The 13,836-nt window shown below is 44.2% G+C and overlaps 1 protein-coding gene across 15 annotated transcripts in view; it reads right to left on the bottom strand.

The window, feature by feature from the left end:
* The window catches only part of ST3GAL4 (ST3 beta-galactoside alpha-2,3-sialyltransferase 4), a 116,200-nt gene that overhangs the window by 51,478 nt on the left and 50,886 nt on the right, over positions 1-13,836 (bottom strand). For all 15 annotated transcript variants that reach the window (XR_006415457.1, XR_006415458.1, XR_006415459.1 and 12 more), the window contains one exon: positions 6,929-6,998. The gene's annotated coding sequence lies outside the window, so the exon portion shown is untranslated. The remainder of the gene's footprint in view (positions 1-6,928; positions 6,999-13,836) is intronic.

Below are 13,836 nucleotides of genomic sequence, written 5' to 3'. Positions count from 1 at the left end.
AGCAGGTGCCTTCCTCTGGATGTAGATTTTGGAATTGCTTCCTCGAGTATAAAAATGTGGGGCAAACTAAATATGGCAGTATTAACAAGAATGTGGATGTTTTCAAAATAGTAAATAGTAGGAACAGGTGACTCCCCGCCCCCCACCACCCCATTCATGCCAAAGGAAGCTTTCCTTCCTTTCAAATAGCAGAAGTGGGGAAAACAATCCAGATTCCTTCAGCGCAGGGGCAAAGGGGTCCCTACTGGCTCCCAAGCCTGGATTGACTCAGGTTCCTTGCACTTCCTAGTTATTTGGAAAAAAAAGGTTAATTCCATTGTGACTATTTAACGTGGCCCTAGCTATCCTAGCATTCATATTAACAGGACCTCTGTGTGATCATCAGAATAAATGTATGTTACAAGCCTAGACTGGTTTACTTCTTCTAGTGATTCCTCTATGTAGTTCTGTGATCCTAGCAGGATTTTCAATACTCCTGCAAAACTACAGCCCATGTGAATTTCCCAGGGAAGACCTGCACAGGGTTCAGAAATTGCTTTTGGTGTGTAGTAGGAATGGCTCTAATTCTGCAACAACGAAAAGAGCTCCTTTGGGGCCAACTGTAAAAGTTTGTGACTTGAACCTTCACCAATCTAAAACATATTCAGACAGGACAACGCTGCCTCTCTTGCACACAAAGTCAAATGCACGATATTCCAACCAGACATGCAGGACACTTTTCCTTGTATAAGAAAAGAAATAAAGAAAAGAGGCATTTCCAGGATTGCTCCTTTCCCAGGGCAAGAGCCATTCTAAGGAATGCCTTGGAAGTCTCAAGGCCAGCAGAACCTACTTTCTTCAATAGCAGGGAATGGTATCTTCTCCCCACCCACCAGCACCATAAAACATTTTTTCTGGCCTCTGGAAGTCTTACCATAGTATAATCCAAATGGGAGGAAAGAATAGCAAGGAAAATGGAAATATCTTCAAGCTGCAAGCCACCAAAATGTTCCACACCTGGTATGTCCCTGCACACATGTTACAAAGCTGTGATGCTTTAACCAATATGAGAAAGTAAAGTGTTATCACAGGGTTTGATCACTCACAGAAGGGAGTGTGTCAAATCTTGTGTGGAATGGTGCACCCATGGACCATCTTTTGGAGGATAAAGAGTTCCCCATATTGGTCCCCACGACCCCTCTTGAGACTACCTGTTGGCCCTGCTCCTAAAAGCAACAAAAGATCTTACATCTGCCATGACTTTCTGACTTACAGAGCTCCTGCCTAGACTTGCAAAAAATCACAATCACTTTCCTAATCTGACTCCTTCTAAAGCTCTGAGAGGGCTACGGAATTACAGCCAGGAAACGGCTCTGCCTTACCTGAAGTGTCTTTGCTGAACTGAACTCTGCGCTGGTGCCTCTATCAGCCTGTCCGGCTACACTTGTAGCCTCACAGCTTTGCTGAATAACCTCTCACTGTGTTTATCAGCGTTGCCCTGTTTACAGCTGCACACTTTGTACAGGGAGTCATCAACCTGGGAAAATGTCACAGCTGAGGGATTCATACACAACGCGCACACACGCTGGCACACACAGATTCACAGCAGCACTGCAAATGCTGCTTTCAGAAGTGGTGCAGTCGACTTATTTAAATGGCCAAAAGGTATGCTAGAGCTGGTGGTATCTTGCCTGTGATCTGGGAATGGAATAAACCATGAGCTGAAACCCTTTAACTGATTAACTGGTGTAGTTACATAGCGGAAGCTCTAAATCACAGATTAAAATGTTCCCTGAGATAAATTAAGGGCATTGGCCATAAGCCAAGAGTGCAGGAGTTTCAGGTACAATTAGGCATTGTACCTGGTGAGTTTCAGGATCACGGAAGAACCATCTCTCTCCTGTTTTACCAAACTTGATGGATTTTACAGCAGCTTTTCCTTCTAGTATGTAAGGAAGGGCAGCAGAGTGCTGGTCATTTAGGATGTATATATTTTATATATTTATATCCCATGTTTTTAAAATGAGAAGAGTTAATAACAGTTTAAAATGAGAAGACACTTAGAATTCTCATTTCAAAAAGTGATGAAATTAGGGGACTTCTGGTTGACACCATGGCAGGAAGGCTGTGAAGAACGGGGCTCCGTACTTCACGCTGGTAATCCGTTCAAGAGGGGGCCAGGAGAGGCCCATCCAAGCCCTGTCGGGGCAGGGATTAGACGCCTGAGCATACTTTAAATTAAGAATCTATAGATGCAAACTCTGACAAGTAAGCTTGAGTTATGAAAAAAAATTGGTAGGTATTCCCCATTTACCCCCTCCTAAATTTTCCTTTCATCTCAGTCACCAACACTAAAATATGAACTACCTGAAAATGCCGTAGTATGTATGAATGTACAAAGTCACAGCAAGCAACAACGTTGCTTGATAATCAAGGAAAAGAAAGTACAGTGGCGCCTCATACTTCGAACATAATTCATTTCAGGAGGTCATTTGAACTCTGAATCATTCAAAGTCCAAATCAATTTTCTCCATTAGAAATAATGAAAAGTGAATCAATCCATTCTCAGACCCTAAACAGTGCCCATTCTGGTAAACTGAAACTGCAAATACGGCCTCCTGAAACAAATTAAGTTCGAGCTTATATAAGAGGTATGATCAAAAAATACAGTGAATGTTTAAATTAAAATATATATTACACAGAAGACTCATTGTCATTAATCCCCCTCTAAATACTCCCCCTCGCTTCGAACAGACTCACCCCATGAGTTGTGCTGTCGTGGCTGCCTCGATGTCCTGGATCAATGCAAGACAAACCGATGCAAGTCAAGATGAGCCAAACTGATTCAAGAGGAGTCAATTCAAGTCAAGACAAATCGATTCAGGACATCGCGGCTTTTTTTTTTTAACTTGGGTGTACAACTAATGGCAGTTTCACTGCGGCCACATTTTTTCCAGTTCGCTTGCCGTTTGAACTTAGAAGCATTATTCGAACTGCGGAGCAATTTTATCTCGACTCTAACATTTGAACTCTGGATCGTTCGAAGTTAAGAGTCATTCGAACTACAAGGCACCACTGTATGCAGTCCCTAGATTCCTAAACCACTCCTTCTACTTGACTTTCTTTGACAAGACATCTACAGTGCTGCCTTTCCTCTCATTCTGTAAGAGCCTTTTGCCATTCACTTTGCAAGAATATTATTTGCAAGAAAATGGGAGTGCAGACACCTGTGAGGCACTCTTGTTGAAAGCTTGAGGCTGGCTGTATTTTGCAACAGGTAACTTTCCAGAACATGCACAATGAACCAAGATCAAGAAAGGTGACTATGGTAAACACAAAAATAAAAAAAGCCTTCTAACACAGTAAGACCAATTTCTGCCGTAAAACTCCTTTAGCTGACAAAGATGTAGAAATGCCTTTGGCCATCTCCTCTTGGCATTTTAAAGCCACTCCCCTGCAAACACCCTCCACTTTTAATTCCCTCAGACAAAGGAATCCTTATGTAACATCAGAATTGCCTCCCTTGCTTGTGTACACCTAAAATCCATCTGATCAGCAGCACTATTAACCTCACAGCAGCCAAGCTGATGGTTCCAGAAAGCTCCCAAGATGGTATGGTGTCTTCAACTGCCATAATTTCTGATGACTACAGTTGGAAGTGTGGAAAGCTCCTTCCCTGGATGCAACAGGATTTCCCTGAGAGGATGAAAGAGGATCTTGGGCAGCTGAGGACAAGAGGAGGAAGGGCTTTCACAGTACATCAAAGGTGATGGGAGCAGAGAGGACCCGCTTCTCCAAGAGAATTTCCTCCCTGGTAAAAAGAATTCTCACTGATCATCAAGTGTCAGCAATGGGTGCCAGTATTCACTGAGCCAATATAGCATAGCAACTTTGATAGGATGATCCAGAGTCTAAGCTTCTGCTGAGAAAACTAGGATTTCTTCATGAGGATGGGGAGACAGGCAATGGGACCACTTAAAGGGGAGGGAGGGGATCTGGTAACTGATGTAAGGGAACAGGCACAGATGTTAAATTATTTTGCCTCTGTGTTCTCCCCAGAGCGGGTTGGGGGGATCTACCTGGGGGCCTAGATGAAGTTGGGGTTATGGGAGCACAGACTGGAGTCACCTGCCTAGAAGTCGAGGAATTCCTCAGGGCCCTGGATGTTAAAGGCACCAGGCTCTGATGGGCTACACCTGATGGTACTCTAGGAATTGGCAGGGGTTCTCTTGCAGCTGTTGGCCTTCATTTTTGAGGCCTCATGGAAAAGGGGAGGAGTTCTGGAGATGGCATCTTCAAAAAGGTTCGCAGAGGGGATATGGGGAATTACAGGCTAGTTAGCCTTATGTCCATTCTGGGAAAGACAACAGAAAGGCTCATGAGAGGGGCAGCTCTAGAAACCCTAGATAGGGAAAGGAGGTTGGCAGCCACACAGCAAAACAGCACGTAAAAACAGGTCTCAAGGTGGCTAGACGGAGGGGACACAGTGCATGTGGTCTACCTGAATTTCAGCAAGGCCTTTGACAAAGTGCCACATGATATCCTGGTTGAGAAGTTGTTGAGATTGGGATAGATCAATGCACTGTCCAATGGATTAAGGCATGGTTGGCATAGGTGTCACAGGTACAGGATGCAGGGTAAGTGGCTGGAGAACAGCACTTGTGGAAGAGATCTCGGGGTACTTGTCAACAGCAGGCTGAACATGAGCCAGCAGTGTGGCGTGGGGGTTAAGAAGGCAACCGTCACCCTTGCATGCATAGCCAGAAGCATGGGTTCCAGATCTAGGGAGGTGTTGATACTGCTCTACATGACTCTGGTGCACCCACAGCTGGAGTACTCTTTCTAGTTCTGGGCTCCACATTACAGGAGAGACATAGCTAGGTCAGAACTGGTTCAGTGCAGGGTCACAAGAATGGTAGCCATGTTGGGAGGGATGACATACGAGGCGAGATTTGGGGGAACTGGGTCCTTTCAGCCTGGAGAAAGGGAGATTCCAAGGGGATCTTTTAACGACTTATAGGTATGTGAGGGGATGTCATGTGGAGGCCCCATCAGTGAGGGTGTTCACGGAAAGATTGGACAGCCACATGTTGGGAATTCCATAAACAGAGCCAGCTGGACCCTGGGGTCAGACTAGATGGTCTGTGAGATTCCTTCTGACTTGCTTTGTTTCTATGCTTCTATAATTCTGGACTGCCCTGAGCCAAGTGGGATGCTAGCTCATACAGCTCAATCACTCTCACTGGGATTTCCCTAACAGTGGGACAGCCAGGGACACTGTCCAAAGCTTAGCTAATGTGCCATACAAACTAGGAACTCTGGCTTGTCACTCTACAGAAAGCTTAGAGTTGGGACCCTTTTGTGCAAACCGGGCCTATGTCTTCTGCACCGGGCTCTGGTTGGTGGATCTCTGAGTTATCATGGAAAAAGAAGCCAGCAAAGGGTCTGCCTACTCTTGCTGTGTATAGGGCAATGTGGAATAGGTAGTTGAACTCTGTCCAATTTTTCCCACTTCAGATGAGTGTCTGATAGAGTCTGAAAGACCTGTAGTAATGCCTTTTTCCTAGAGAAGCAGCCCTGCAAAGCCTTTGTTCTTCAATTATGAATGGATATGATTTCAAATCATTTTTCTAGTTGCACCAATGAGTTTTGATTCATTAATGAATTCCATTCAAGTTACTTTTGTCATGCTGAAGAACGGTTAATTCAGCTTCATAAGTCTGTTAAGGCTCTCCCTGTACTCATCTATATTCCTCATAGATTGCCTTAACAGTTGGCTAGATGTGTTACCAACCAGAGATCTACATATACTGTGAATATGTCTCATAGAATACCAAAAACAGGTAATAAACTATTCCACTCCTTAGCAGGGCAATTTTGGCTTTCGATGTGTGGAAAAGAATAATCAGCATATTTATAGTTTTCTTCCAAGATTTTCTGGGGAGAAGCAACCGTTGAAATGCTAAATTCTACTAAAGCACATAGCAAAGAAACTGCAGCTTGGCTAATAGTAACTGCTTTTTGCAGTTGTATAATTTCTTTAAAATTTTCTCACCAGGTTTGCAAGCCCAAATCACTGGTCCTTGAAAAACATCTGGCTAATCTCAACCAGACCTTTAAATACCTGAGCTCCATTCTCTGGTTCTGAGGACTGAAACTGCCCGTTTTTCTTACTTTTCAAGGAACCACTTCATCTAGCTCTCTCACTCATATTCATTCTTGGCAATTATTTCTTTCTTCAGAATTCATGGTGCCATCTAATAAAATTTCCTCCAGGTCTCCCACACATATTTCATCTTCCTCACTTTCCCTTTGTAAAGAGGCATCAACAATCGGGGGGGGGGGGGATCCATTGCTGTTTTCTGCTGCAATTGGGAAGTAATACTATTAACTGATCTATCTTTATAAAGCAAACATTGCTTCCTTGACAAAACCATTATCAGAGGATATTAGAGGACAAAAAGACTTTTAAAACTGGATTTATTTCTATGAGTGGATGTATTCAACATGCTTCTGTATCATCCCTTGGGGGTGGTAATGGCCATTAAAAGCAATTGTTTAGCAAATGAATGACCAAGTCTAAAATATGTCTGATTGCCACATATTTGTAAGAATCTGAAAAGGTTTCTTATAAAAATATCCACTTTGGAACTGAAAAGAAGACACCCCTTTACTGCAATGACAGTAGCATATTATCATCTAGTCCTCAATCTCAGTGTACATTTGCAATGGAGACATGCTTGAGTACTTCGTTGGTGCAGCAAAATAAGTCACAGAGAGGCAAGATTTGCTTGCACAACATAACAAAGCCTCGTTGTAGAAAAAAAGCAGTGTGGGAGAGAATGCTTCATCTCCCTTTATTCCCCAGTTCCATTCCACCACCCATTCAAACCAGTACATGGTCCCAGCCATTGTAATTTCTAATAATGCAACCCAAAAGGTTACTTACCTCTCTTTTGTGTCCACAACCAAGACAGTAGCACCTCCCACGGACGGGAACCTACAATCCCACAGGTCTTCTGCAGAAGATATAAATAAATTGCAAGCAGATTAGTTGGGGAGTAATTAACAAATAGAAGGCAAGCTCACATTCTGGTTCAGGCTAAATTCACACAACCCTTGGAGAGGGTCATGGCATTCAATGGCTTCCTCAGGGTTGTAGCCAGATACAAGGTTCTTGCAGTTCTTGCCCTGGGCAAGCAAGAAGGCAAGAAGTGCCAGGGGACTCTGCTTCCTGCTTCATTCATTTCAACCAGGGCTGAGTGACATAGCACATGCACTGTAGTATGGTCCTCACTGCCCCCTTTTTCCCCCTGAAATTGGTAATGTCAAAACAAAACAAAACACAAAAACAAAAAAAGAAAAGAAACACAAAACAAAACAAAACTTACTGATTGCTCTGCAGCTGAATTCACCTACATATACTGCTCCACGGCAGTGTGTTGCCAAATTTTGGCAGCAAACCACTCTTGTTTCTTTCTGCTGCAACTGCCCCAGATTTCTGCAAGGTGCCAACAGTCAGCACCCAGATCTCCTGAGTCCCACTCCTGTACTCTTTATCACAACACCTCACCGGTCTTAGTTCATAGAGAGGTCAGAACACAGAGCAAACTGCTTCACCATAATGCAGTTTGGTACAATATAATTTAGAGACAACCTATGTCCCAGCATATTGAAAGATTCATGTCAACTAGTTCCACTGTGCAACAGAAATCTTCTCAGAAAGGTGCAAAACGCAGGGTACTTGTGGCATAAGCAAAAGCCAAGTTCCAACACAGGTTTCACCGTATTGAGTGTGTACACAGAGTAGCACACAATATGGAATGCTAATGCAATAAAAATGTAAATAGACAAAAAAAAATCAGAATCTATCATTGTTCTGGATGTGTATTTCTGAAAATATTGCAAACTGGCCAATCCAGGATTTCCTGTTCCTTTTTCTTTCTGCTTCTACTAAATATACACCAAAAGTAATTATTAAAAATGAATTCCCCCTCCCAAGAGTCACCTGAATTAAAAAAAAAGAATCCACAGTTCTGCAATTATGTACATATTACAATTTGAAGTCTGTCATTTGATGACCATCTCTTCTCCCAGCTTTTATCACGGTTTCATTGTGCAGTTACCTGCTGGCGCAGCATAAATGACTCCTTTGTCCAGCAAGCAGGCACATTTCTGCCCTGATAAGGGTTTAAAACTCCACACATCTGTAATTGCAACAGCCATCATGCAACCTGCTTCTGGAACAAGAAAGCTGGTGGTTTTATCAAAGAATCCCAGATTTGGTTATATTTTTAGGCTGCATGTCTTGCAGTGCGGAGGAGGGGAGGTTGTATGAAAACAGTTTTTTTTCTAAATGAACTGGATGACTCTAGGGCTCTAGCATTCCTCCCCAGTTTCTCACAGGACCTCCCGTTCCTGTTTCCCTCACCTTGCTCTTCCCTTCTTCCAGTGTGCATTTTGCACCCAAAATAAGCTTGCATGGTTTACCCCAAGGGCAGAAGCAAAGCGGGTGCATTTATTTCTTTGAGTGCTTCAGGAATATGAGGGAACTTCCCTTTCCCAGGCCAAATGATTTGACCACCTAGCTGTAATGTTCTGACCAGCAGCTAGCAAGAAGTCTTTGACATCGCCTGCTCTCTTACCTGCATATCCTCTACAACGGACAAACTGAATTAAGACTGACACCGAACAGTGCAATGCTCGCTGAGATGCGCACGGCTGCTTCTCCTGCCTCCCTGAGGCCTCCCAACTCCCTGCCTCACATGCATTTCCCATCCATTGCTATCACACCCTACTCTTAGAGGCAGCATCAAACCTCTCTTCACTTCCTCATTTCCACGAGGTTTCCTGCCAGCCCCACAGCAAACAACCTCTGGTTGCCACATGCAGGCAGGCTATTTGATTAAGCAGACCGGATAAGCAGCATCTCATTGTCTCAGGAAGGAGGCAGGTGCTGCTTTAATCCCTGAACGACACATTCCACTGACCACTCCTTGCAAACTATACAGCAAGGTGACTTGCTGCAGGGTTCCCAATGTCTCCCTCCAGCTGGGCTAGTGAGAAGTTCTGGGCAAGATTATTTGGTACTCTGTGCCTTTCCCACCAGTATTAACAAAATTATGAACTTCAAAGAAGGCTGCAAGGCTGCATTAGCATGAGCAACATAAAGCTGTCATTAAATTCATTTGGAAGAAGCCGTATTTTAACCTAATCAGACCACATTTACAATGGCTTCCTTTGGCAATCAGCTGTTCAACAAAGCCCAAACTTAGAGCACCTTTGCCACCTAGTGTAAGTGGAAAAAAAGTTCAACTCAGTGTAAGTAGAAAGGTGGCAGCCAGAGTTGCCACCCTTTTGAACTAGCCCTGCTCTGGCACCCTGAGTAACTGCATGACATGGGGAAATGAAGCGGGTTGATCAGTTCCTTTAACTGCAAATTCAAGTGTTGAGTGCCAACCAGATTGGGCCCACTGTGAAACGAGAGGGAGGTCAGCATGTGAGGTGGAATACGGCCTTTCAAAAATCACCTTCTTTTTTGTTATTTATTTTATTTAGACAGCTTATATGCCACCCCCTTCACATAAGCCTCGGGGCGGCTTACAATCATTAAAATCCTGCATATAAACACAAATAAAATAAAATAAAATAAAATAAAATAAAATAAAATAAAATACATAGAATAAATTAAATACATAAAATAGTGGAAACAGCCCACTTGGCTGCCACAGCTGGAAAAGCAGAAACCTCTCACCTTTAACAATGAACTTGTTTTTTACACATAAGCCCAGATTCTGTTCCTACTCCACCTCCCTGTTACATACTGCCTTTACACATGGACACTTTTATTCATAGAAGCAGTTTTAACGTGCAATAAAATATAATTGCAACACTATGTTTTACAAAACTTATAAGCATATGTCTAATTGTATTACTATTATTATTATTTGTATTCCACTCAATTAATAAAACACCATCTAAAGCAGTAAAAACATTATAGCATTTCATTAAAAATGTTAAACCACATTTTAGCAACTTAAACAGCCTAGACAGGTCCATACAGATCAGCATTCTAAAACAGCTGACAATTAAACCTGACAAGGTATGAAACCTTATGCATGGGGGGCGGGGGGGGGGAAATCACACAACCACATCTTCTGAGCTACATCTCCCTAAAACCAGAAGTCTGCGCCTGCTTCTCCGGGTCATCCTTGCATCCATACTCTAGTTTCAACATTTCCCCTGCTCTTTCCACAAAACCCTTCCAGCTCAGGCCCCTGGACTCACATGTGAGCCCTTCACTTGGGCCTGCTTCTCTCCGGCCCTGGCCCAGAGCTGGGGCAGTCAACAACCCCGAGTCTTAGAAGACTCAGCCCAGTAGCGATGGCCACGCAGGAGGGCTCAGTAAGTTTGCCTGACTAGCATGGCAGCAGAAGTGGCTTGTCAGATCAGCTGGCCAGCTCCCGATAATCCTGGAGACTCCAGGCCACACCTGGAGGGTTCACATGCAGACTCATCGCCACAGGCCGAAGCCACCTGCCTGTCTATTCTGCAACAGCAGCTCGGCTTGTGTCTCACCGTTAGGGAGCCATGGACAGCTCGGCTAGCTGGGGATAATGGAGCTACGTGCCTGCAGGGCACAGCTTTCAGAGATCCATCTTCTTCCCTGGGTTGCTTGCAGAACAAGCAATGATGATCAAGCCACTCGTCCTGCCTGGGTCCTACAGCCATCCAGCCATGATGTTTTCCTTGTAAGGCGCAACCCAGTGGCCTTCATTGGTTCTTCAAGGTTTCATTAATTCCCTTGTGCTGACCACTGAGGGTCTGGGACAGCCACACTCCTCGGCCCACTGAGGCCATGGACATGCCACTGAGGCCAATTAGGTAGCACCAACCATGAGCAAATAAGAGAAAAGATACACTTAAGAGGAGGGGCAGCACCAAGACAGGCCGTGTTCTGCCCTTCCCCAGGAGAGGCCACCGCTGCGTATAACAAGATGCATAAAGCGCAGCTATTTTTGCTCCAATTCTGGATATAGGCCTTGCTATACTTCGCTTGCCACTGTCTTGTTTTGTCTAACTGATAACAAGTTAACCTTCACAGATAAAGCTGTTCTGCTCATTTTAAAAAAACAAACAAACATTTTGCAGGAAAGTAGCAGCGTGGGAAGAACACTCAGCGCTGCTGACCTTCCTCGTCCTTCTGGCAGTCTACTTCCCAAAAATGTAATCCTGCACACAACCAGCACACTGCCAAGCACAGACGGTGGCTGGGAAGAAGTGAAACTGAATGGAGCAAAAGCTGTTCTAAGAGTGATTCCGCAAGGGAGGCTGTTCTGCCACAAGCACACCAGAAACAGAAAATTCATTTCAATGCTGGCTTTTCAAAAGGGCAACCTGATCCACCTGATCCATCAGTTAAATGTTGCAACTGATACGGAAACAAACCCCACCTTACAAAAACAAGAAGTTACTATGTTCCTGAATTGGCAACTGCCGTTAACTGCTTATATGGCTGATTTAGACAAAAACTATAAACACTGGTGGACTAGGACAGAACACAGCTCCAGACAAAGGTGCAAGTTATGTTGATTGAGGCTACATAAATCTTGAAGGGTTTGAGGATTAAAGATGGAAACCCCCTTGCCAATTCATACAGTGAGTAAGCATAAAAGGTCAAAAGCTCTGGAGAGATGGCCCCAGAAAGTGCTTAGTATTACTTAAAACAATTGCAAAGTATTATTTATATGCATTTGTTATATTTACACTCCATCTTTCCTCCATGAACGTCAAGTCAGGGTATTCAGGAGTCCCAGGTGGCTCCCTTTTCCAGGGACTGACCCAAATCTGTTTTGTTTCAAAAGGACTGCTCTACACTTCAGACTAATCCCAGGATGTGGAACTAATGGCCTACACAGAACCATACAGTCGGAAAGGCACCATCTGCTCTAGTCCTCTCCTAATGTAGGATCTACAAGACAGAATTGCAACTACAATACCCCTGCAAAATGGCCATCCAGCCCCTAGTTAAAGCACCTCCAACAAAAGAAAAGCCAAATCAGGCTGCTCCACTGCCTCACACACATAAAGTAATCAAAGAAATAATCTTACACACAGAGAAGTGCTACAGTGCTGCCTCATATTTGAACTCAATTCATTTCAGGAGGCTGTTTGAACTCTGAGTTGTTCGAAGTCTGAATCAATTTTCCCTATTAGAAATAATGGGGAAATGAATTAATCCATTCCCAGCCCCGAAACAATACCCATTTCAATAAATTTAAACAACAAATACTGCCTTCTGAAATGAATTAAGTTTGAGATTATATATGAGGTGTGATCAAAAATATGGTGGATGTTTAATTAAAAAAAATTACAGTAAAGGACACATTGCCATTAATCCTCCTCCAAATCCTCCCCCATCTTTGAACACTCTTACCCCACTTGAGTGTCTTCAGCTGCACCGTTGTGACTGCCTTGATGTCCTGAATCGATTCCAGATGAGTGGATTCAAGACAAGACAAATCGATTCAGGAGATCAGGGCAATGTGTCTTTTACTATAATATTGTTTTTTCGACTTAGGTGCACAGCCAAAGACATTTTCCCTGGACCACATTTTTCCCATTTTGCTCACCATTTGAACTTAGAAGCATCGTTCAAACTGGAGTGATTATATCTCAACATTTGATCTGGATAGTTCAAAGGTAGAGTCATTTGAACTACGAGGCACTGCTGTATAGCAAAACAAATTACTCATCTAGGTGCACTGAACTAGCCAACCCCTGTGAGCACCATACTGTGCTCTGAACTAGCCAACCCCCCCCCACCACCAGCTCTGTCTGCCTAATCAAGGCCCATGTGGTGTAGTGGTGTGACTCAGGACACTGGGCTCCTAGTCCCCACTCAGCCATGGAGCTCACTGGCCAGGCACTGACTCTCAGCCTAACCTACCTCACAGAGTTGTTGTGAGGATAAAATAGAGAAGAAAGGACATTGCACAAGCCGCCTTGGGCTCCTTGTGGGGAAAAAGGCTGGGCCATGAAAGTAATAATATAATAATATTATTGTTCAGACTAAAGAGCGGTCCCAGGGCTGAAAAGACTGATGACTGTACCCCTACAGTGACGACAGCTGTGCAGGTGCTGCTCACCTGCAGCAGAGAGGTTTTCAGCAGATGTGCCGCCGGTTTCAGAATTAGAACCGAAAGCAGATCTGGAGGATCGTCCTCGGGCTTTATGAGAAGCGGCAGGGCAGCTTCTGGCTATGCCTGCACACAACTTCACTGGACATTTCTTCTGTTCAATGGGTCTCCTGATCATCTGGTCTGACCCCTGGCACAAGTCAGCCCCACTCATGTAATTCTCAACCTGTGTTTGACCAACCTTTCCTTGAACACCTTCACTGACTGGGCCTCCACCATGTCCCTTGGAAGCCCATTCCATATCCTACCAGTTCTAACTGTCAGGAAGTACTTCTTGACATCCAATCTAATGCCCTGTTCCTTGAACTTTGCCCTATTGGATCGTGTCCACAGGGAAGAACAGGTCATGACCCTCTACCTGGTGACACACCTTCACATACCTGTAAGTCGTTTTAAGATCTCCACAGTCTCCTCCAGGCTGAAAAATCCCAGCTCCCTCAATCCCATCACACATGGCACCCTCCCCAGTCTGGCTACCGCCCTTGTGACCCTGTGCTGAACTGATTCTAACCTTGCCATTTCCCTCTTGTAATGTGGAGCCCAGAACTGGACGCAGTATTCCAGTTGTGGGTGCACCAGATAGAGCGGCACCAGCACCTCTCTCAATCTGCCAGCCACTCCTCTGGCTATACATCCAAGGGTGGCATTTGCCCTCTAA

The sequence above is a fragment of the Varanus komodoensis genome, unplaced genomic scaffold (genome assembly GCF_004798865.1).
Source record: "Varanus komodoensis strain SLA01 unplaced genomic scaffold, ASM479886v1 scaffold30, whole genome shotgun sequence".
Lineage (NCBI taxonomy): Eukaryota > Metazoa > Chordata > Lepidosauria > Squamata > Varanidae > Varanus > Varanus komodoensis.
This window is presented reverse-complemented; position numbering and strand designations above follow the sequence as displayed.